This window comes from Chiloscyllium plagiosum, unplaced genomic scaffold (assembly GCF_037043375.1).
Source record: "Chiloscyllium plagiosum isolate Xiang-an unplaced genomic scaffold, Cpla_swu_hap1 HiC_scaffold_41, whole genome shotgun sequence".
Lineage (NCBI taxonomy): Eukaryota > Metazoa > Chordata > Chondrichthyes > Orectolobiformes > Hemiscylliidae > Chiloscyllium > Chiloscyllium plagiosum.
The window spans coordinates 17782626-17804974 of NW_028270179.1; positions in this window are offsets into that span (position 1 = coordinate 17782626).

A 22349-nucleotide genomic window follows, 5' to 3' on the forward strand; every position below is an offset into this window, starting at 1 on the left:
GTCCTTAACAGCGGGGAAGAAGACGTTCTTGAACATTTTGGTACGTGTGTTTAAGCTTTTCTGCCTTGAGTCTGTGAAAAGAGAATCAATACACTCAGTCTTTTCCCCAAGGCTAGGGAATCGAGGACGAGAGGCCGTAATATTACGGTGAAAGGAGATAGAGTGAAAAGAAACCTGAGGGCAAGTATTTTACACAGAGAGTGGTCCGCATATTGAATGAGATGCCAGTTGAAGTAGTTGAGCAGGTAGACAAACAATATTTAAACGCATTTGTACGAAGATATGGCTAGGAAAGATTTAGATGGGGATGGTCATTTTTATCATCATGTATCAGTTTGGGCCAAAGGGCTTGGATCCATGTTGTAGGACCCGATGGCTTTCTATGTCTCTAAGTGTCAAGAAGATATTATAACGGCTGTAGGAGGAGGCTTTAATGATGTTGTCTTTCATTCCACTGCAACGAGAAGTGCAGGTAGAGTCTGTGGATTGAAGTTTGGCTTGAACGTTGATCTCAGCAGTGACGATAGTTCTCTGTATTTCTTCCAGTCTTGGGCAGAGCAGTTGTAGTGTCAACCTGTGATGCATCCAGGTAACATGCTTTACCTGGTGCATCTGCAAGAGGCGTTGACGGTTCGATGAAGTTAGATTCCTGTACCAGATAAAGTACAATCTCTAAGAGATCGTGCGAGGAGTAGGCCATTTGGTAACTCAAACCTGCTCTGTTATTTTGCAGGATCATGTCAGTTCAAACATTAGTCGCGTCCATTTTCCTACCCTTTCTACTTGATTGCTTGATTGGTCAAGAATTCATCTATCTCTGTTTTAAATATACAAAAAGATTCTTCCCCATCTACCGCGCCCCCACGCCCAAACTCTCAGTGCCAACAAATTCCAATTACTTAAAAACTTTTGAGAGACAATCATATCTGCGCATCTCAATCTTAAGTTTTTCCTCCCTTAATCTGAGGACCTCGTCTGTAATTCCTCCATTTTGAGAAACGTTCTCTCAACATTGACCTGTCAAGCTCCGTAACGATCTTGTGCATTCCATCCGAGAAACTTTCTCATTCTTCCGAACACCAGTGAGTAGATTCCAAAATTTTTAAGCGTTTCTGTAAGACATCTGCGAACCAATATTTCATATCACGCCAATTTGATTCTACAGCACTTTGTGTAGTTGCCATTCAGCCCATCGAGTCTGCTCTGCCATCACTCAGCGCTGATAACTTTCTCAACTCTATTCCCTTTTCTCTAACTATGTACCCTCCGGTCCAAGTGTCTCCAAACAATGGAGACATCTTCCCAACGTCTGTTCATGCTATTCAGCATTCGGTAAGTTTCAACTGGATCACTCCTCATCCTTCTCAACTCCATCGAGTTCGACGCAGAGTCCTCAAATGTTCCACACAAGTTAAGCTGTTCAATTCTGGGATCAGTATTGTGCATCTCGTCTGAACACAGTTCAAGGCGAATATGACTTTCCAGAGATGTGGTGCCCAAAACTGGACTTGATACTCCAAATGTGGCCTGCCTTGCCCGACAGAGCCTCAGAAGTATATCCCTGTTTTGTGTTCAAGTCCTTCTGAAATAAATGCCATTATTGCATTTACCTTCCTAACTCCTGACTCAACCTGCAAGTTTAACTTTAGAGCGTCTGGAACAGATCTCCAAAGTCTTTGCACTTCAGACTTCTGAAATTCCTCCTCAATTACATAAAGTCTATGCCTCGATTCTTCCACCAAGATACATGACCTCACTCTTTCCCTTAATATACGTCATGTGCCACTTCATTGCCCAATCTCCTATCCTGTCCAAACACTTCTGCCAGTTCCGCAATCCTCAATACCAGTTGTACCTCTACCAACATTCATGTTATATGTAATCTTCGCTAAAGAAACCTCAGTTCCTTCGTCTAGATCGTTAATGAAATCTTGTGGCCCCAACACTGAGCCTTGAGGAACAATGCTTTTCACCAGCTTCCAGTCCAAGAAGGACCCTTTAATCCTCACACTTTGTTTTCTGCCAGACAGCCAAACGTCCACCCATGCTGTAACCTTTCCTCTAACATCACAGGCCTTTATCATACTCAAATCCATTGGTTCTCTTTCGTCTAGTTTGCTCATCACTTCCTCAATAAATTCCTACAGATATTTCAGGCATGGCATATATTGGTCAAACGATGCTTACTCTGTCCTATTTTACCATATACTTCCAAGTGTTCAGAAATCTGATACTTCATGATGGATTCCAGCGTCTTACCCATGACTGTTATTTTCCGCCTACTGCTGTACACTCCTTTTAAACAGTGGTGTTATGTTAGATGTTTCCTTGTTCTCTGGGATCGTCCATGATTCTATTGATTCCTGAAAGATTATCACTAACGCCTCCACTATCATCTCAGCTGTCTCCCTGAGCAGTCGGTGTGTAGTCCATCTGGTCTCGGAGAATTTTCCAACTTCAGGCGAATCAGCTTTTCCAGCAACTTCATCTTGATGATACTCAGCGCTGTATCTCACAATCTTGAACTTTTTGCGAAATTACTAGTGTCTTTTACCGTGGAGACTTTTGCAAAGTAATTATTCAGTTCATCAGCCATTTGCTTGTTCCCCACTACTATATCACCAGCGTCATTTTCCAAAGGCCCTATTTCTCCCTTTGTCTCTCTTTTGTATTTTATACAGCTAAAGAAATTCTTACAGTCTTCCTTGATATTACTTGCTATCTTACTCTCCTTAGTTCTTTTTATGTTGCCCTCTGTTGGTCTTGCTAAACTTCCCAATCCTCTCGTTTTCCACTGTTGTTCGCTATTTTATATGCTTTGTCTTTCGTTTTATGTTATCCCTATTTTCCCAAGTCAGATTTGGTTGCCTGTTACTCCTTGTACCAGGCTTCTTTTGCCTGGGGATGAATCTCTTCTGTGTGTACTAAATAACTCCCAGAAACTCCTGCATTATTCCACTGAGTGAATTGTTCACTCAGTATTAGTCGCAGTTATTATTCCCTCCCTCGATAATCATTAGTCCCTTGTTTAAACATCACAGAAGTGGGTACTGCAGATTCTGGAGATTAGAGTTAAGGTGAGAGTAGTGCTGGAAAAACACAGCAGGTCCGGCAGTAACCGAGGAACAGAAAAATAGACGTTTAAGGCAAAAGCCCTGCTTCTCCTGTTTCACGGACCCTGCCTTGTTGAAATATGTCAAAATGCTTCTGTACCTTCAAATATCTCCCTACCACCACTCTCCTCCCCCACCCTTATCTGTTCTGAAATTTATCCTCGCACGAAAATATAAAATCAAACAGATTTAAAAATATTCGCCTATTATAAAATCATGCATCTTCCGTTGTTTGCCAGTGTCCAGTTATTGTTTATTGCCAACTCCTTTACAATGCCTTCCAGCATGTTCCCAACATACACCCAGGCTGACACCGTTTGCTTTCAGACTGATTGCACAAAGTGTTGTGGGATTTCTTGTGTATCAATCTGAAAATGGTAGTTTACACTGTCAGCAGGTATTAGAGATGATACATCAAATGTTTGCATTTATGAAAAAGAGAATGCAGTCTAATATTGAGACGTCATGCTAAAACTATGCGATGTGCGAGTCAGATCGCACTTCGAATATTATGAACAGTCGGAATGCCCGAAGGAAAGGTATCCTTGAATTGGAGGCAGGCCAAAGAAGCCTCATGCAGCTAATGTTGGGAATGGAATTCTTTTATAATGTGAAGAGGTGAAGTAGACTGAACTCGAACCCACCGTATGTTTGCAAAATGGGGGAGAAATTTTATGAAACGTTCAAGAATCTGAGGAGCTTTGATAGGGTGGAGGCTGGGAAGTTAGAAAACAGAACAGCACAGCATAGCAACAGGCCTTTCAGCATACCATGCCTGTGCTGACCATGATGTTATTCTAAATAACACCATCTGTCTCTACATGGTCCATACCCCTCTATGCTCTGCCTGTTCATGTTTATGTCTAAATGCCACTTCAAAACGTTTCTCACATTTCCGCTTCGACCACCTTCTGAGCAGATTCTACCCATACTGGAAATATAAATCTTGCCTCATTAATCTCACTTGAAATTCTCACTCTCATCTGAAACCGAGGCAACCTCGTATTTGACATTTGCACATTGCAAATGAGATTTCTACTATTTACAGTATCCATGCCTTTCATAACGCAATATACCTGTACGTGGTCGTCCCACAGCCTCCGACACTGCCGCAAAACAATCCAACTGGGTCCAAACACTCATTATAGTCAACACATTTACATCCAGGCAACAAGCTGGTAGATCATTCTTGCACGCTCTCAAAGCCTCCACATCCTTCCCATGGTATAGTGACGAGAACAGCACAAAACATTCCAAACGTGGTCGATCTGATGTTTTATTCGGTTACAACATGGCATGCAAACATCGAAAGTCAATGCTGCGACCGCAGAAGATAATCATGACATATTCCTTCATTATCACCACATTCTGTTGTGTTGTTATTTTCAGGGAGCTATGGATTTGCATTGAAGTTCCATCAGTATATTACTGTTTCAAAAGTTTCGGTCATTTTTAGTGTAATTTTCTCTTGCATTTGACTTCCAAAATGCATCATCTCACAATTGTCCCAATGAAATTCCATTCGCCATTTCTTAATAGAACATAGAACTTTAGTGCATAGTACAGGCTGTTCGTCCCTCGACGTTGTGTCGACCTGTGAAATTAATCTGAAGCCTCTCTAACCGACACTATTCGATTTTAGGCCATATGTCTATCCAATGACCATTTCAACAGACTTAAAGTTGTCGAGTCTACTACTACTGCAGGTATGCTGTTCCATGCCCGTACTATTCTGAGTAAAGAAACTACCTCTGACATCTGTGCTGCATGTATCACTCCGCAAATTAAAGCTTGTGCTCGCCATCACCATCCGAGGAAAAAGCTTCTCACTGTCAAAACTGTCTAATCCTCTGATTACCTTGCATGTCTCTATTAAGTCTATCCAGTTGATCGATATTCTGCTGAACCTTTTAACATTCTTCCCTATTATTCACAATTCCCCTAACTATTCCTAATCACTATATACCTTTCGAAACGTGGTCTGTAAGATTACTAATCAGGCCGCTGACATATACATCTTTATTATTGACGTAAATGTCAAACGGAATTCGCAGAATTGATCCTTCTGAAGCACCACTGGCCACAGAGCTCCAATCAGAAATCCTTCAGATCCCTCTGTATGCTATTAACAGGAAAATATTGCCTCCAATTTGCCAATCCTCGTGGATAGCATGGATTGTGATTTGATTTTCTAGGCCAAGCTAATATTAGCAAATGCTTTAGTAAAGTCCATGTCTGCAACATACATAACCTTACCCTCAATATTTATCTTTGCCACTTCGTTTAGTTTCCGTTGTGTGCGAATCTGGAACATGGAGGCAGGAAATTACATTTGGGATTACCAGATCAGCCATGATCTCGTTGAATGGCGGAACATACTCGATGGGCCAAATGGTCTAATTCCACTTCTCCATCTCATTGGCTGAACTAAATCACTTTTTAACTCAAACAATGACATAATATTGTGATTTTTCGGCTCACAAAGCAGCATTGCAATCAGACAATTTGATATTTCTCATTACACAACATTTCATCATGAATAGGCCACTCCCTTGATTGTTCCTTGACATGTTATTGCAGAAAACCATCTCTTCCACCATCCAGGTTTCTATCCATGAACTCCCGATATTCAATATTTATCCAGTCTAGACGGAGACTACTGTCACACACAGTAACTGTACTCCCCTTGTTGCAAGCACATTCAGTTTCCTGACTGTAACCATATTTACATTACTATCACGCTCTGGTGTGCAGAAACGAATTCTTGCTCATGGTTGCTGCCCCTTGCGGCTTCTTAGTTCGACCCAAAAATGACTCGAAATCCTGACAACCCTTGAATGTTCACCTCCCAGCCATTGTCATTCTGACCCATAACTCCATAATGACATTTCAATCATGTCTGATCACTTCAGTTAAGGTTGTCATTCCAACTGACTTCTTGTAAATGCACAGAGTGTCTTAGTGAGAGTCGGGGATAAAGGAGAAGGCAGTGGTTACAGAGTTAGAGAGTTGTTCACGGGCTCGAGGATGTTGCAAGGTTAAGGATACGAAAGAATGGTAGTGGGAGAAAGGGTTTGAGACACTGGAGGAAGTTCCACAGATAGAGCGTCCTGGATTACACTCCAGACATTGGGATGAGTACAGAGCTGTGGATCGTTACAGGGACGATATTGATCAAGGTGTCGAAATATTCGGAGGCAGCTCGGATGTGGTATATTATAACAGGAGTTGTGGTGTCTGGAGAATATCATCGTGATAGCGAGCGTGGTATGTACTGGAGAATGTTACAGGGATAGGGAGTGTGGCATTGACTGGGTAATGTTACAAGTATAGGGAGGGTGGTAAAGACTGGAGATCATTATAACGATAGGGATGGTGATATGGACTGTGAGAACGTGGGACAACGTGGATTGTACGGACTAGGATGTATGGTATGGACTGGAGAAAGTCCAGTGGAGAGAAATTATTTATACACTGGAAGATATTTAAAAGAGAGTGAGTATTATGCATGCTGGAAGATGTGATAGGGATGGGAAGGCTTGTTGAATGTGGAGGAGGATACAGTCATGAGGGGGTTGTGGCAGACTATTCATTTACTAACGAAGGATGGGCTACAGGGAGCTGTTTCCAGACAAATGGAAGATATAGTGCCCTGAAAGCAGTTACACCTATAGCGAGGTATGCAGTAACTGCAGGAGTTTACACAGATAGGGAGTGTTGTTGGGATTTAAAAGGATATGCAGCTCGAGAATGCTGCAGGGACTGGAGGAGATTACACTGATAGGGACGGTTTTAAAAACTGAACAGTGTTAAAAAGGTAGGGAGGGTTGCATTGCTGAGAGCACTTTTCAGCATTTGGGAGTATGTGGGTCTGTGGCAGGTTATACAAATGGCGATGGCTCTCGGGTTTGGGGGTGGCAACATGGTAATGGGGATTGTACTTATACAGACTTTACATAGATAGGGCGAGTACGAGTGAAAGGAAAAATTGGGACAGCCATGGAGGATTCTGGGGGTTGCAGGGCACTACAGAAAAAGCAGAGTTATACCAATCCTGATGACGTACACAAGCAGTGAAGATTGTGGAGATTGAAGCGGCTCACCATGGTAGGGAGGGGCACAGCGACTGGAGATGTTATAGAATTGGGGAGGTATCAAAACTCTGCAGGCAGTTACAGAGATAGCAAAGAGTTGTAAGGTCTGCTGGACGTTCCACAGATCAGGAGAGTTGTAGAGACTTGATGATGTTGTACATGCAAGTAGGGCTGTTGGGAAGTAAGGTGGGAACAGAGATGGAGAGAACCGAAAGGAATCACAGAGTGTTGTCGTCTCAAGTCGAAATTCCTGTGAGTGGGATTGTTTTCGTAACTATAGGATCTGCCACAGGTAGGAGGCTTGAAGGGACAGAGTAGACAGGGAGAAATATAACGACTAGAGAATGCAGAGGTGGTGTGAGTTGTAGGATATGCAATGAATTGGGACGACTGTAGAAGCTGGAGCGGTCCCCACAGACAAGGATGGATATCGGAATATGAGGAAATTTCAGGGGTAAGGATGTTTTGGGCATTCCCAGTAATTAGTGGGTTGGAGTACTGCTCACTCAGGGGAAGGTTTCAGAATTAGGGAAGGATGGAGCAAAAATGAGTGTTTGCAGAAAATAGACTAATATCAATATGTCACTTCGGTGTTATACTGCTGATGGTCATCAGGTGGACCGTTGTTCTCTGTAAAATGTAGAGATTCTCAGGAGAATGGACAGGGTGGATGCGAAACGATGCTTCCTTCCCCTTATGGATGAGAGATAAATAAGGAGATTTTGTAAGACTAACATGGAGAATGAGAGAGTTATCTTGTTTTCACTGGCCCAAACATGCTTCCACGCAGCTCAGAGCAATGCATTGTGATAACAAAGAACCAGGTCGGTAGGGACTGCAGTAGAGACGAGACGAAAGCCAGGTTGTAAGGGCTGGAGGTAGTTAGAGTGAAGGGAGATGTTCAACAGGTGGATGGGTTTGCAGTGAGTGTGGAATGTCAGGACTGGAGAACATGATACGCTCACTCTTAAGAGGGAGATAAATATATGGCACAAGGCGAAACACCGCAGGAAGATCCCAAGCTCCGTACCAGTTATTTACTCAGGGAGCTGCTCTCACCCAGTCTGGTGCCAAGCCCCACCTACAAGCAGCATGTAGTTTCCCAGCTCCTGGTGCTCAGGGCCCCCTCTACCAAGCAAAGAATATCTGCACTCAGACTCCTTGGTTATACAATCCTCGGTGCGATAATCTGCAGAAAACAACAGAATTAACGAAATGACACAGTATGGGTCAGTGTCAATAATAAACGTTTCATTCTCTCAAAATGGAACTCCTGAATTTCTGCATCTCACGAAATTGACATTTTAAAATATTAAAAATGAAGAACATTCCAAACAAAGGCTTGACGAGGTGAGCTCTGGTCAGTCTTATAGATATGGAAGTCACCAGATGAGCAGAGAATGCTTTCTATCAGACGAACGCCAGGTGTCAGATACACAGACCGAATGGTTAAATAGATTCACATCTGAAATTATATTTCCCAGTCTGGGAATCTGAAGCTGTGCTCGCCCATTCTGGTAAGCACATCCAGAATTAGATCATTAAGATCGGCCCAATGATCCGATCAAACAAGATCTGTGGGTCAAATTGTAATATCCTTCAGGATCCACAAACGATTATCGGTCCTATCCTGCAGGTTCTGTGAAACCTGCTACCTCTAACCGCCTGCAAGATCCACGCCCCTTCCTACATTTGTACGACCCTCCAGATTCTGAAGCTGTTCATGCCTCTGGATTTGGCCCGGACTTGACAGCTTTTCTTTCCACCGCAATGCTCCCCAAATTTGCGTGGGTTTCCTCCCACTGCGCGAAATTGACCACAGTGTTCGGTGCGTTAGTCAGGGTAAATATAGGATAGAGGAATGGGTTTTTTGGGTTTCTCTTCGGTTGAGCAGTGTGGACGTGTTGGGACAAAGGGCCTGTTTTTACACAGTGCAGAATCTAATCTACAGCCCAGGAACAGGCCCTTTGGCCCTCCAAACGTGAGCCGATTAAAATGTAATGTCGAAACTTGTTGGTTAATTCCTAAGCATCTGTATCCTCTACTCCCCTCCTACTCATGCATTTATCCAGACGCATCTTAAATGAATCGACCGTGCCTGCCTCTCCCACCTCTGCTGGCAACGCAATCCAAACGCCCACCACCATATGTATGAAGTACTTGCCGCGTGCATCTCCCTTAAACTTTCCACCTCTCACCTTGAAAGTGTGACCTCTCGTTATTGAATCCTTCATCCTGTGAAAAATCTTGTCTCGAACCACTCTGTCTCTACCTTTCATGATTTTGTAAACCTCAAACAGGTCCCGCCTCAATGTCCTTTTTTCTAATGAAAATGAACCGAATCTCGTAAACCTTCTCTGCGCCCTCTACAAAGCGTCCACTTCCTTTTTGTAATGTGCCGACCAGATCTGTACACAGCATTCTAAATGCGGCCGAACCAATGCCTTGTACAATTTTAACATGACTTGTAGCTCTTATACTCAATACCCCGTCCAATGAAGGCAAGCATACTATCCGCCTTCTTGACCACTCTATCCACCTGTGCAGAAACCTTCAGGGTACAATGGACCTGCCCTCCAACATCTCACTGCCCATCAACTTTGCCCAAGACTCTTCTGTTCATTGTATAATTCGCTCTCGAATTAGTCTTGCCTAAATGCATCACCTTACATTTGTCTGGATTGAAAACCATCTGTCACCTTTCAGCCCAACTCTCCAATTATCTATATCATCCAGTATTCGCTGACAGTCCCTTATGTTTTCTGCTACTCCACCAATCTTCGTGTCATCTGCAAACTTGCTGATCTTACCAACAGTGCGCTCTTCCAGATAATTTAGGTATATTGCAAACAACGGGGCCACATTACTGACCCCTGTGGCACACAAGTGGTCACCTTTCTCCATTTCGAGAAACTCTCTTCAAGTACTACTCTCTGTCTCCTATTGCTCAACCAGTAATTTATCCACCTCGCTAGAACACCCTGCACACCATATGACTTCACTTTCTCCATTAGTCTACCATGGGGAACCTTATCAAACGGCTTCCTAAAGTCCATGTACAGCCCTTCCTTCATCTCTGAACTTCGTCACTTCCTCGAAGAACTCTATTAAGTTGGTAAGGCACGATCTCCCCCGCACAATACCATGTTGCCTATCACTGATAAGCCCATTTTTTCTAAATATAAATAGATCCTATCCCTCAGTACCTTCTCCAGCAACTTTCCTACCTCCGACGTCAGACTTGCGGGTTTGCAGTTACTCGGAATAGCCCTACTACCCTTCTTGTGCAAGGGGACAACTTGAGCAACCCTTCAGTCCTCCGGCACCTCACCTGTATTTAAAGATGCCACAAAGATATCTGTCGGGGCCCCAGCTATTTCCTCACTTGGCTCCCTCAGAACCTTGGATAGATCTCATCTGGTCCTGCGGATTTGTCCACCATAACAACTTCTAGCCTACCCAACACATCTTCCCTACTTACGGCAACGTGATCCAGACTAATTAAACCTCTATCTCTAATCTCAACATTCATCATGTTCCTCTCCTCAGTGAACACTGATGGAACGTAATCATTCAGAATCTCACCCATTCTCTCGGGTTCATCCTTTCTCTAGTCACCCGCTTCCTTCTTATATAAGAATAAAATGCTTTGGAATTCCCCTTAACTCTGCTCGCAAAATCTATTCCATGACGCATTTTACAGAATTCCTTCCTCGTTTAAGACTTGTCCTACTCGTCCGATATTTTTCCAGGGCCCGTTCAGTTCTTAGCTCCCTCGACCATATGCATGCTTCCATTTTCCTCTTGGCTAATCGTACAATTTCTCCTGTCAGCCACGGTTTACGAAACTTGCCCTTCCAATCCTTTGCCTTCAACAGGACATGCCCATCCTGTACTTTAACCTATCTTTGATGGGCTCCCACATCTCAAATGTGGCCTTCCCTTAAAATAGCTGTGTCCAATCCAAATTTCCGAGCTCCTCCCTAATTTTGATATAATTGGCCTTGGCCCCGTTTAGTACTCTTCCCTAAGAACCCTTAGGGACAATCTGTTCTTTATCTTGTATTCGAAAACATGCAGAATTGTGGTCACTGTTACCAAAGAAATCCCCCACTGCAACTTCTACAACCTGTACTGGCTCGTTCCCCAGTACCAGGTCCAACATGATCCCTTCCCTCGTCGGACTATTGACATACTGTTCTAGACACTCTCCTGAACGCTTCTTACAAAGTCGATTCCATCCAGATATCTGACGTTAAGTGTATCCCAGTCAAAGTTGGGAAAATTAAAATCTACCATCACCACTAACGCATTGCCTCTGTATCTTTCCACAATCTCTTTAACTGTTTGTTCTTCCACCTCACGCTCACTGATCGGAGGCCTGTAATGCAGCGCCAGTATGACTGCACCCTTTGTATTTCTCCAGTCCACCCATAATGCCTTAATACCGAAGACCTCCATAGTGTACTCCCTTAGCACAGCCATGATATCGCCCTTGACCAGCAATACTACTCCACTTCCGCCCCCCCCACCCCCATTTTACTTCCCTCCCTGTCCTGTCTGAAGCGTCTGTAACCTGGAACATTTAATTACCAATTATCATGCTGTTCCTTCAACCAAGACTCTGTGATTGCAATATCATACTACCAGGCATCAATCCAAGCCCTAAGTTCATTTGCCTTGCACACTATATTCCTTGAATTATGTAGCTGCATTTCAGTTTGTTTTTTGTACTCATCTGCTCTCTGCATATTCTTCATTTATTAATGCTATCTTCATAAATCTTACAGTCTCCAGTCTTCACCTCACTGCCTACATGTTTTCTCTTCTGGTTCCCAGCCCCCTGCCACATGAGTTTAAAACCTCCCCAAGAGGAGTAGCAAACACTCCCCCAAGGACATTGGTTCCAGTCTGGTTCAGATGTAGACCATCCATTTTGTAATAGCCCCACCTTCCCCAGGACAGGTCCCAATGTCCAATAAATCTGAATCCTTCCCTCCTCCACTATATCTTAAGCCACGCGTTCATCCTGCGTATTTTGTTATTTCTGCGCAAGCTAGCACTACCTTTGAGGTCCTCCTCTTTAACCACTCTCCGTGCTTCCTGAATTCTTCTTTCAGGGCCTCATCTCGTTTTATACTCGTATCGTTGGTGCCTATATGCACCAAGACAACTAGCTGTTCATCCTCCCCTGTTAGAAAGCTCTGCAGCCGATCGGTGACATCCCTGACCCGAGCACAAGGGAGGCATCATACCATCCGGGAGTCCCGTTTTCGGCCACAGAACCGCCGATCTACTCCCCGCACAATAGAATCCACTGTGACTACGGTCCGACGACGCTTTTTCCCGCCCTTCTGAACAGCAGTGCCCGCCACCGTGCCATGATCCTGGCAACTGCTGCCCCCTCCTGATGTGCCATCTCCCCCAACAGTATCCAGAACAGTATACCTGTTTTGGAGGGAGATGACCACAGGGGACACCGGCACTGAACTGCTTTCCTACTCATTTTCTGTCTATTGGTCACCCATTCTCTGTCTCCCTCAGCAAATCTCACCGGCAGTGTGACCACATCACTAAACGTGCTATCCACGATCTCCTCAGCATCACGGATGCTCCACAGTGAGTCCAGCCGCAGCTCCAGAGCCGTTATGCGGTCAAAAAAGAGCTGCAGCTGGACACATTTCCAGCAATTAAAAGAGTCAGGAACGTCAGACACGTTCCTAAGCTCCCACGTCAGGCAAGAGGTACATGCCACGGGTCTGAGGTCCCCTACCACTGTAAGCTTGGCTTTACAAGAAGCAAAACCAAACAAAGCACTTAAATATATGAAAAGAAAAATAAAGAAAAAATAAAAGCCTTACCTTACAGAGTGTTTTACTTCTAGCCAGAGGACCGGGATGGAAGGGAGACACTAAACTTGAAGTACCTCGTGTTTAGCCACTGCCCAAATATAAACATTAAGCCCATTGCTTCCCGGCAGCCATCGCTTCAATCAACCTTCTCTCCTCACCGCTCTGTCAAAATAGAGGCCCGACTCCCGAGGTTAGTCCCTTTTTAAGTGTGAAATCTTTCCCTTCCCGGCAGCACTCTCTCACTGCACCTTCTTTCCTCACCGCTCTGTCAAAATAGAGACCCAACTCCCGAGATAAGACCCTTTTTAAGTGGGAAAACTTACCCTCCCAGCAGCCCTTGCTTCACTCCACCTTCTCTCCTTGCTGATCTGTCAAAATCTAATCTAATCTAATCTAAAATCTCCAACGAATGCTTCTATCATATTCTTATAGGTATCTGCAATTTCGTGACACATCTGCTCCTCTAGTACTTGTTTGCTATGTAGTGGTCTATAATACAGTCGAAACAGAGTGAATATTCTCGTTTTGTTCCTAAATTCTAAACACATGGCCTCATTAAATGATCCCTTAAGTGTATCATCTCTTAGCACTGATGTGATTTACTCCCTTATCAAAAAGGCAACATCCCCTCCTCACTTGCTTGTATTTCTGTCACGCCTGCAGCTTCTGCATCTTGGAAAACGGATCTCCCAGTCCTACCTTTCTCTCAGACATCTTTTGGTTATGGTTATAGTATCTTCATCCCAGAGCCAATCCATCCTCTGAAATTGAATGCCTTATCAATCAGGCTGTGTGTGGTGAAATAAATGCACTTTAAACCAGACGTCTTTTTCCTCCCTTTGCAGTAACCCTGGATCTCCTGAACAGTCAAACTCCTCTCGATGGCTGATGTATTTTCCCCTCACAGGTCGATAGACCCTCTCTTCTTCAAAGTCCCAACCCTCTGCCAAACTCTTTTAATGCTTCCTAGTTAACAATAGCAAATGTTGCCCCACGGATACTCGTGCCTCTCTGGGTCAAGTACAACCCGACACACACTTGTGGATAATCCTGGGGATCGCCCAGTGAAACCATTTAGTGGAACTGAGAAATGAGAATGGATGATCTCTTTCACATGACTGTACGACAGGCCCCCAACAGTCAGCGGGAATTTGAGCAGTAAACATGTCAGGAGATATCAGATATCTGTAAGAATGAGAGCGTTGTAACTTTCCAAATCGAGACTGGGAATGCGGTAGTGTTCAGAGCTTGGATGGGAGGAATTTGTTAATTATGGTCAGGAAAATTGCCTCAGTCAATATGTAAATAGGCGGACTGGAGAAAGGGCCAAAGCTTGGCCTCCCCTTCGGAAACAATTAGGGAAATGGGACTGAGGTATGAGTGCGCAAGCATTTTGTCAAAGAGACCACAATTCTATTAGATTGATAATAGTTATGGAATTGAACAGGCCTGTTCCACAAGTTAAAGAGTAAAAAATTGGCTTTGCCGCAATCCAGAAATTATTAGTCAAGACCTTTCAAACGTTAATTATTGGACGTAATTTGCAGTTAAAAGGACGTGTGGCAATTGGGAAACTTTCAAAAGAGAGAAACAACGAGAGTTCAGGGCAAGCATATTCCTGTTAATATGAAGGATAATGCTGACACAGGGAGGAAATACTGGATGACTGTGCATATTGAGGCTCTGGTCAAGAAAAAGGGACACACAATATAAATAGTCAGCAGGATGAATAGAATCACTTGAAAAACATTTCAGGTGTGGTAGTGCAGTTAACATGGAACTCAGGAGGGCAAACAGGGGGCCTGAGAAAGCGTTGGCGGATCGGGTACATGAAAATCCAAAGAGAAACTACAAGCATATTAATAACTAAACATGAACTTTTGACAGCATGTTGTCCCTTAAAAATCAATGGGGTCATCAATGCGTGGAACCACATGAAATGGGTGATAACCTAATCGAAAATTTCACGACATTGGGGAGCAAACCTGGGGAAGTCAGGGAAATAAAGAAGGATGTCTTCAAAAGAGTCTACATTACAGAACAGGACGTACTTGAGTTTTTGAAACGTATAAAGATAGCCAAATCCCTGGGAATTAATCAAGTACATCCCGGATCATTATGGAAAGCTCAGGAAGAAATATCGGAGCCCCTTAGAGATATTTCTACTGACCGCCACAGGTAAGCCTAGAGGTTGGCTAATGTTATGCCAGCAATTTATTTGAAAACAAACCCTGCAAGTGAAAGCCAGAGACCCAAACACCAATTATCTTGATGTCAGTTGTGCGTGCTTTGTTGGAAGCGATTCTGCGGGACAGGAATCACGTATATTTGGAAAGGCAAGCATTGTTAAGCGGTAGTCGGCACAACTTTGTGCTTGGATTGAGAGTGTGTTGTTAGAAAAGCAAAGCAAGTCAGGCAGCATCCCAGGAGCAGGGAAATTGACATTTCGGCCCAGAGCACTTCATCAGGAATGAGGCCGGGAGCCGCGGGGTGGAGAGATAGAAGGGAGGCGGCGGCGCTGGGGAGAAAGTAGCTGAGAGTGCAATAGGTCGATGGAGGCGGGTGTAAAGTAATAGATCGGAGAGGAGGGTGGAGTATAGAGGTGGGAAAGAAAATTGACAAGTGGGACAAGTCATAAGGGCGATGTTGAGCTGCATGGTTGGAGCTGGGGTAAAGGAAAGGAGGAAAATGTTTAAGTCCACATTGATACCCTCGAGCTGGACAGTTCCAAGCCAGAAGATAAGGCATTCTTCCTCCAGGCGTCGGGTGGTGAGGGAGTGACGATAGAGGAGGTCCAGGACCTGCATTTCCTCGGAAGAATGGGAGGGGGAGTTGAAATATTTAGACGGGGGCAGTGGGGTTATTTTTGCAGGTGTATTGGAGATGTTCTGTAAACTACTCTGCGAGAAGGCGTCCAGTCTGCACAATGTGAAGGTGATTGCATCGAATACAATCAAGGACATATCTGGAAGTGCAGGTGAAACTTTTATAGATGTGGAAGGTTCTTTTCTGGCCTTGGACGGATGCTGAGGGGAGGTGTGTGGGCAGTTTTTACAATTCCTGCGGTGGCAGGGGAAAGTACCAGGAGTTGAGGGTGGCTTGTTAGGGGGCAAGGAGAGAACCGTCTTTGCGGAAAGTGGATAAGGTTGGGGAGGGAAATGTATTCCTGTCGTGGGTCCATTTGTAGGTGTCGGTGGATACAAAGCACTATCTCATAAACATGATTGAGTCTGTTGATGAGCTCAACAAGAAGATTGATGATGGCAGAGCAGAAGACGCTCTCTATAGTTAATTCAGCAAGGGCTTGGACAGGGTTTTCCAGGCGATACTGGTTAGTAAGGTTACAAATGGATACAAACTTGACTTGAAAGTTGCAGAGGGGTGGTGGTGTTAGATGGTTGTTTCAGACTGGAGGCCAACGACCAGCGGCGGATCCACTTCTGTTAATCTGTTACATGAAGGATTTTGTTCAGAATATCGGAGTTATTGTTAGTTTACGGATGCCAAAATTAATGTTACAGTGGGTAGTGAATACAGGGGATCTTGATCATCTATCCATAGGTCAAGGAATGAAAGATGGAATTTAATTCAGGTGAAGGCTTTTGTAAAGATCGAACAGGGAGGACTAACGCAGAGAATGGTAGACGCTGGGCAGTTCTGTCGAACAGAGAGAGCCCCAGGGGTGCAGTTGCATTGCTCCTTGGAGGTGGTATCACATGTGAAAAAGGTGGTGAATGCTGAATTTGGCACATTTGCCCTCATTGGTCAGAGGAATTTGTGCATGAGTTGATACCAGATATTGCTGGACCTCTCTTTGGAGTACTGCGTAGAATTCTGATCATCCTGCTGTACGAAGCATTCTCGGAAAATGCAAATGGAGCAAAGATTGACAAAGGTGTTACTGACACTGGAGGATTTGACGTACAAGGAGAGGCTCCATAAGCTGAAAGCAAAACGGGAAATGAGATAGCTGTGGCAGATAAGGTTAAGGAGAATGCAAACAAATTCTCTCCGGATACAAGTACAAAAAAGCAGCTAGAGACGCAATTGGGCCCTAAAACTTCAATGAGGCCATCCAAGTGTGGAATGACAAGAATTGGGCGAGACCAGAAATGAATAATTCATGTCAGACTGTACGGTGGACAAAGACATTTAAACAAAGGGAAAGAAGACGTGATGGCTTGTAAAGAGATTCCCATGCCTGAAGAGCTGTTGCTGGAGGTCTTAAAACATGAAGGTAGAGAAAGCTAGAGGTCCTGAGTAAGTTTATCCCGAACACTGTGGCAAAATAGTGGCGGGAAACGGAGCAGAGATATTTGTATCATTGTCCTTCGTATTCTATTGGGCGTACGTGACTGAGGGATGGCATTATAAAGGTTAATAAAACCATGAGGGGAATAATAAGGGGAATAACTATGGTATCTACCCCAGGGTAGAGGAATCCATAACTAGAGGACATAAATATGGAGAGAAAGAGGAATACTTAAAAGGGATCGGAGGAGAACATTGTCCACAGAGAGGATGGTGCAAGTATTAAATGAGCGGCATAGAAGTCGATAAGTTTATGATAGGTTTGTAAACCGACAGAGAGGATGCAGAGACAGGGTTCACGTGAAAGGAGTTTTCCAAATTGAAAGAGAAAACGTGAAAAATCGGGAAAACATGGAGATGTGGCTGAATATGTGCACACCGGAACAGGATGGAGCGGAATTTAATTAAAATTGCATATCAGCGCATAGGTTTGTGACAGGAAATTGTGGGAAAGAGTAAATTATGTGATTTCTCTGGAATGGACAAAGTCTCCACAATAAGGTAGACCGATTTGTGCCACCTGAGAGACATGGTTACAGGTTGAATAAAAGGTGGAACATGAATATTCAATGGCACACAACGTTTTGGGGTCTTTGCCAGAATGGGAAAAGCAGTATGGATAACACTGACAGTAATGTATAACAAAGATATGAGCGAGAAAGCATTTGGTCTCAGTTCATGAATTAATGTCAGTATGGATGTGAGTTCTGGCTCCTACCCGCCAAGGACTCACGCAGGAGAAAGGTTTTCGGGCATCTTACAGCATCTCATTGTTGATCACTGCATTTAACTGGAATTCATTGGAATGTTTAACCATGGCATTGCAATAAGTTTGGGAATCCTCAATATTCGTATAATCTTGGACCATTACATTAGCAAGAGTAACATAGCGGAATGAGTTTTGGGAATGTTCCTGTCAGTGTTTCTTTAAATAACACATTGTGAAACTGGCTATGGACGTAACTATCTCAGATCGACCAATGTGTCATGAAACTGAGTGAATGAGTAATATCACATGGTGAGATCCGCTGGGAAACTTTGATTACATGCAGTTTAAAGAAAAATAAAGTTTTAAAGAGAATCACAGAAAGCTACAACTAGAAACAAAATTGCCTTTTAAATGAGTTTGAGGGGAAAACTGACTAAGGGAAACTGGCTAAACAGAGAAAAATGTCTGTCTGCAAACGGGTAGTGGTAACAATTTGAAGGAACAATGTAAATCACTCAACAAAATGATATTCCATTGAAACAGACAAAACCTCAGCATGAAATTCCCACTCGTCCCTCACTGACACCAAAACGGATTATAGTATATTATGAGGCTTGGAAGATCACCAAACATTACATTAAAATCTGAAGTGAGGGAGTGTTTTAGGAATAAATGTTAAAGGTATTGCATACCAGCAGGAGGAGGGTCGTGGGAAGAGTAATCATAGTCGGGGTTGAATGACATACAGACGAAAAGGTAGACGTGAAGGTGCTGGCGGTGGTTTGAATGTCCAGAGAGTCACCAGGTCTGACGGTATTACAAAACCAAAAGAAAATGCTGCAACTGGAGATGTTTGCAGTGGTAGGGAGGGAAATATGTATTTTTATTAAAGCATGTCACTGATTTTACCTGCCTTTTTTGCCCAACAGCTAATCGCCCAGAGGGCAGCTCATTCTTGCCATACTGCTGTGGGTCTGAGGTCACTGTGAGCCAGACCTGGTTAGAATGTCAGTTGTCCATTTCTAAAGGACGTACGTGAACCAGATGAGTTCTTCCGACTGATGAGCAATGCTTTTATGGTGGCACCAACAGAGTCTTGTTTAACCACAACATAATATCCCAACTGCTACTCTCAATGGTCTGATCAATGAAGAAACGGAACCCAAATGCCTGCTTCACTACTCTATCCACCTGGAACGCCACTTCTAAAGAACTGTGCACCTGAAACCCGAGGTCACGTATTAACAACACGACCCCAATACCAAAACAAAACTGCCCGAGTTCCGTCCTGGTTTGCTTCACTAAAACGGATTATTTCAAATTTATCGAAATGAACTCTATCTGCTATTCTTCGTCCCACTATTCCAAAAATGCTGTTAATCCTTATGGATCACAGATAACCTTCTTCACTACCTACTATATTACCAATTGTAGTGTCACTCACAAACTTACTTCCCAGGAAACCAAAATTCTCATCCAAATCATTTATCCAAAAGATAAATAACAATGGACCCACTACACCGCTGGGCACATGCCTCCAGTCAGCAAATCAAAACGTCTCGCACCACCCTCTGTCTCAACCAATCAAACCAATTTTATATCCGTTTGACTAGCTCCTCCTAGATGCCATCTCCTTTAACGTTGATCTGAACTGATTGCCCAGTCCACCATACGGAACGTGAAACACGGAACACAGTCCAATACAACCTTTGATCCTACTCTATGGTCAAACAAACCTGCATAGCTTTCATTTTACTATATTCTGTGTGCCTATCCAAGTGTCTATTAAATGTCGCTAACGTATCTGACTCTCCTCCTACCATTGACAGTGCAATTCTAATACACACCACTCTATGTAAAGAACAGAAACCTGAAATCTCCCCGAAGCCTTCCAATAGTTATCCTCTTGTGATATCTATTTCTGCCATGGTATAAAATCGCTGACTATTCACTCTATCTATACCTCTCATCATCTTGTTCACCTTTATCAAGTGGCTCCAGAACCTTCCTCGCTACAATCAGAATGGTCTTGGCTCCCTTAACCTTTCTTCATAACAAATACCCCAGAGTACAGGGAGCGTGACTGTAAAGCACGTCAGTACCCACTAAAAAGCTTCCACATCCTTTCTGTGGAAGGGACCAGAACCGAAAGCAATTTTGCAAGTCTGGTCTTACCAGGTCTCGAGGGATCTACATCAAAACCACACCATTCTTAAACTCAGTCCCCCAGCTAATGAAAGCCAACACACCATAAGCCTTCTCAACAACCCAATCCACTTGTGTGGCAATTTTGATGGATCAATGTACATTAACCCCAAGATCCCTCTGTTACTACACACTACCAAGAATTCTGCCTAGAGCCCTGTAATCTGCTTTTAAATTTGACCTTCCAAAATTAATCACTTCAACCTTTCCAACTGTAAATGCGTTTGACACGTCTAAGCCCAATTCTCCATCCTATCAAGCTGGTGACAATGAAGCCGAGAGCGTTGCGTTTCCCTGCCCAGTACTGTACCTATGCCCTGTTTTGTGGGTCTGAATATAGCAGTCCGCTTACCTCCACATGCTGTCTCTTGTGAGTGATCTTACCGACTGCAGGATTTACTGAAGGGTCCAGATGACACTCTCCATCGCTCTTTGGCTGACCAACCGTCTTCCATGCGGGGATGGACGAGATGATTTTCCGAATTCTGTTGAGTCAAGAACGTTCTATGCACCTGCCGGAGACCGAGAAATAGGAAGAGTCAGAAATTAGACTGATGCAGTGAGTAATACGTATTCAATGAAGACTGCTAACAGTCCTCAGTGAGGAGTGAGCTATTACATCAGGATGGGCTCATCTGGAACTGTGCTGGGGCAAGTGCTCTGGTCAATCATATGACCATAAATATACAGAGTCTATTAAACGGACATCGATGAGTAGAAGCACGGCTCAGGTGAAAGCAAATTCCAAGTCCGCAGGGAAATTTTGAAATATTGGAACACCATGGGGATACGGCTGAAGCAAGAAACAGGAATGGCCTGTGTTTCACTAAAATTGTACATGAGCAAATAATGTTTGTGACAGGGAATTGTGGTGAAATAGTAAGCTACTGTTTCTTAATATGAATCCTGAAGTTGCTGAAATAGGATTAATACGTGTATTGTGATTTCTATTTAATCAGGGTGATGTGGTCACAGGGTGAACATAAAGGTAGGGTATTAATATGCATGGATACACAACATTGTGGAAAGTCAGGCAAAGTGGGAAGCAGGATAGGGACCTCTCATACTTTCAGAGCTGGGAGTAGAGCACCTGCTTGGGAGTGTCTAGGGTCAGTAATGGAGACGATGCAGCCAGCCCATTTCAGCTGATCGGGGGCGGTGTGTTATTGCCTCGATGCTGGGGATGATGGCCTGGTCGAGGACGCTGGAGTTGATGAATTGTCTTCCCAACTGATTCACAAGCTCTTGCTCGGGCAGCATTGGTAGGACTTCTTCAGCACCTTGAGGTCCTTGCTTCAGACAGTTCACCTCTCAGAAAAACATAGGAGGTTGGGTATCTCCACAGCTCGGTATAATATGAGTTTGTGGTTGGATCTGCTATTGTTGTCCTCCAACACCCTTTCCCTCAGACGGCAGAGGGCGGTACTAACACACTGGAGGCTTTGTTGGATCTCTTTGCAACACCTGCTATGGTCGACACGGTACTCCGGAGGGGTTGGAAGGTCCAAAGCCTCCCCTTGGACATTGATAATCGGGGATTCACTCTGCGATGCCGAGCCAGGTTAATTGTGAGCCTGTTGTGTGGATGTTCAGGACGAGACCCATGTTATCATATGACCCTGTAAAGGTGCTGACAATGGTCTTGAGTACAGCCTCAGATAGCATCCACAAGTAAAAACACCATCTACGTACTGCAGCTCGATGACACTGAGTTGGGGCGATTTTGGTTTTGGTTTTAAAGGCGTTGAGATTATGACTAATTCCTGTTAGGACTGGAGTTTAGCATGACTCCAGCGGGAAGCTTGGGGGCGGTGACGTGAAGCATTGCAAAAAGGTAGATTGGGAACATTGATGGGACAATGCTTGACACTGGTCCAAACAGGGAATGGGTTGATGATGGAGCCATTGATCACTATTATTTATTCTCATTCATCATTAACATAAGACTTGGAGCGTTAGGTGATAAGACGGAACTCAAATCGACAATGAAGATTCACACTGAGCACTCCAAGCTTCTCTAAATATCTGAAATTAAAAGAAAGCAAGCTACATGGGGATGAGGGGA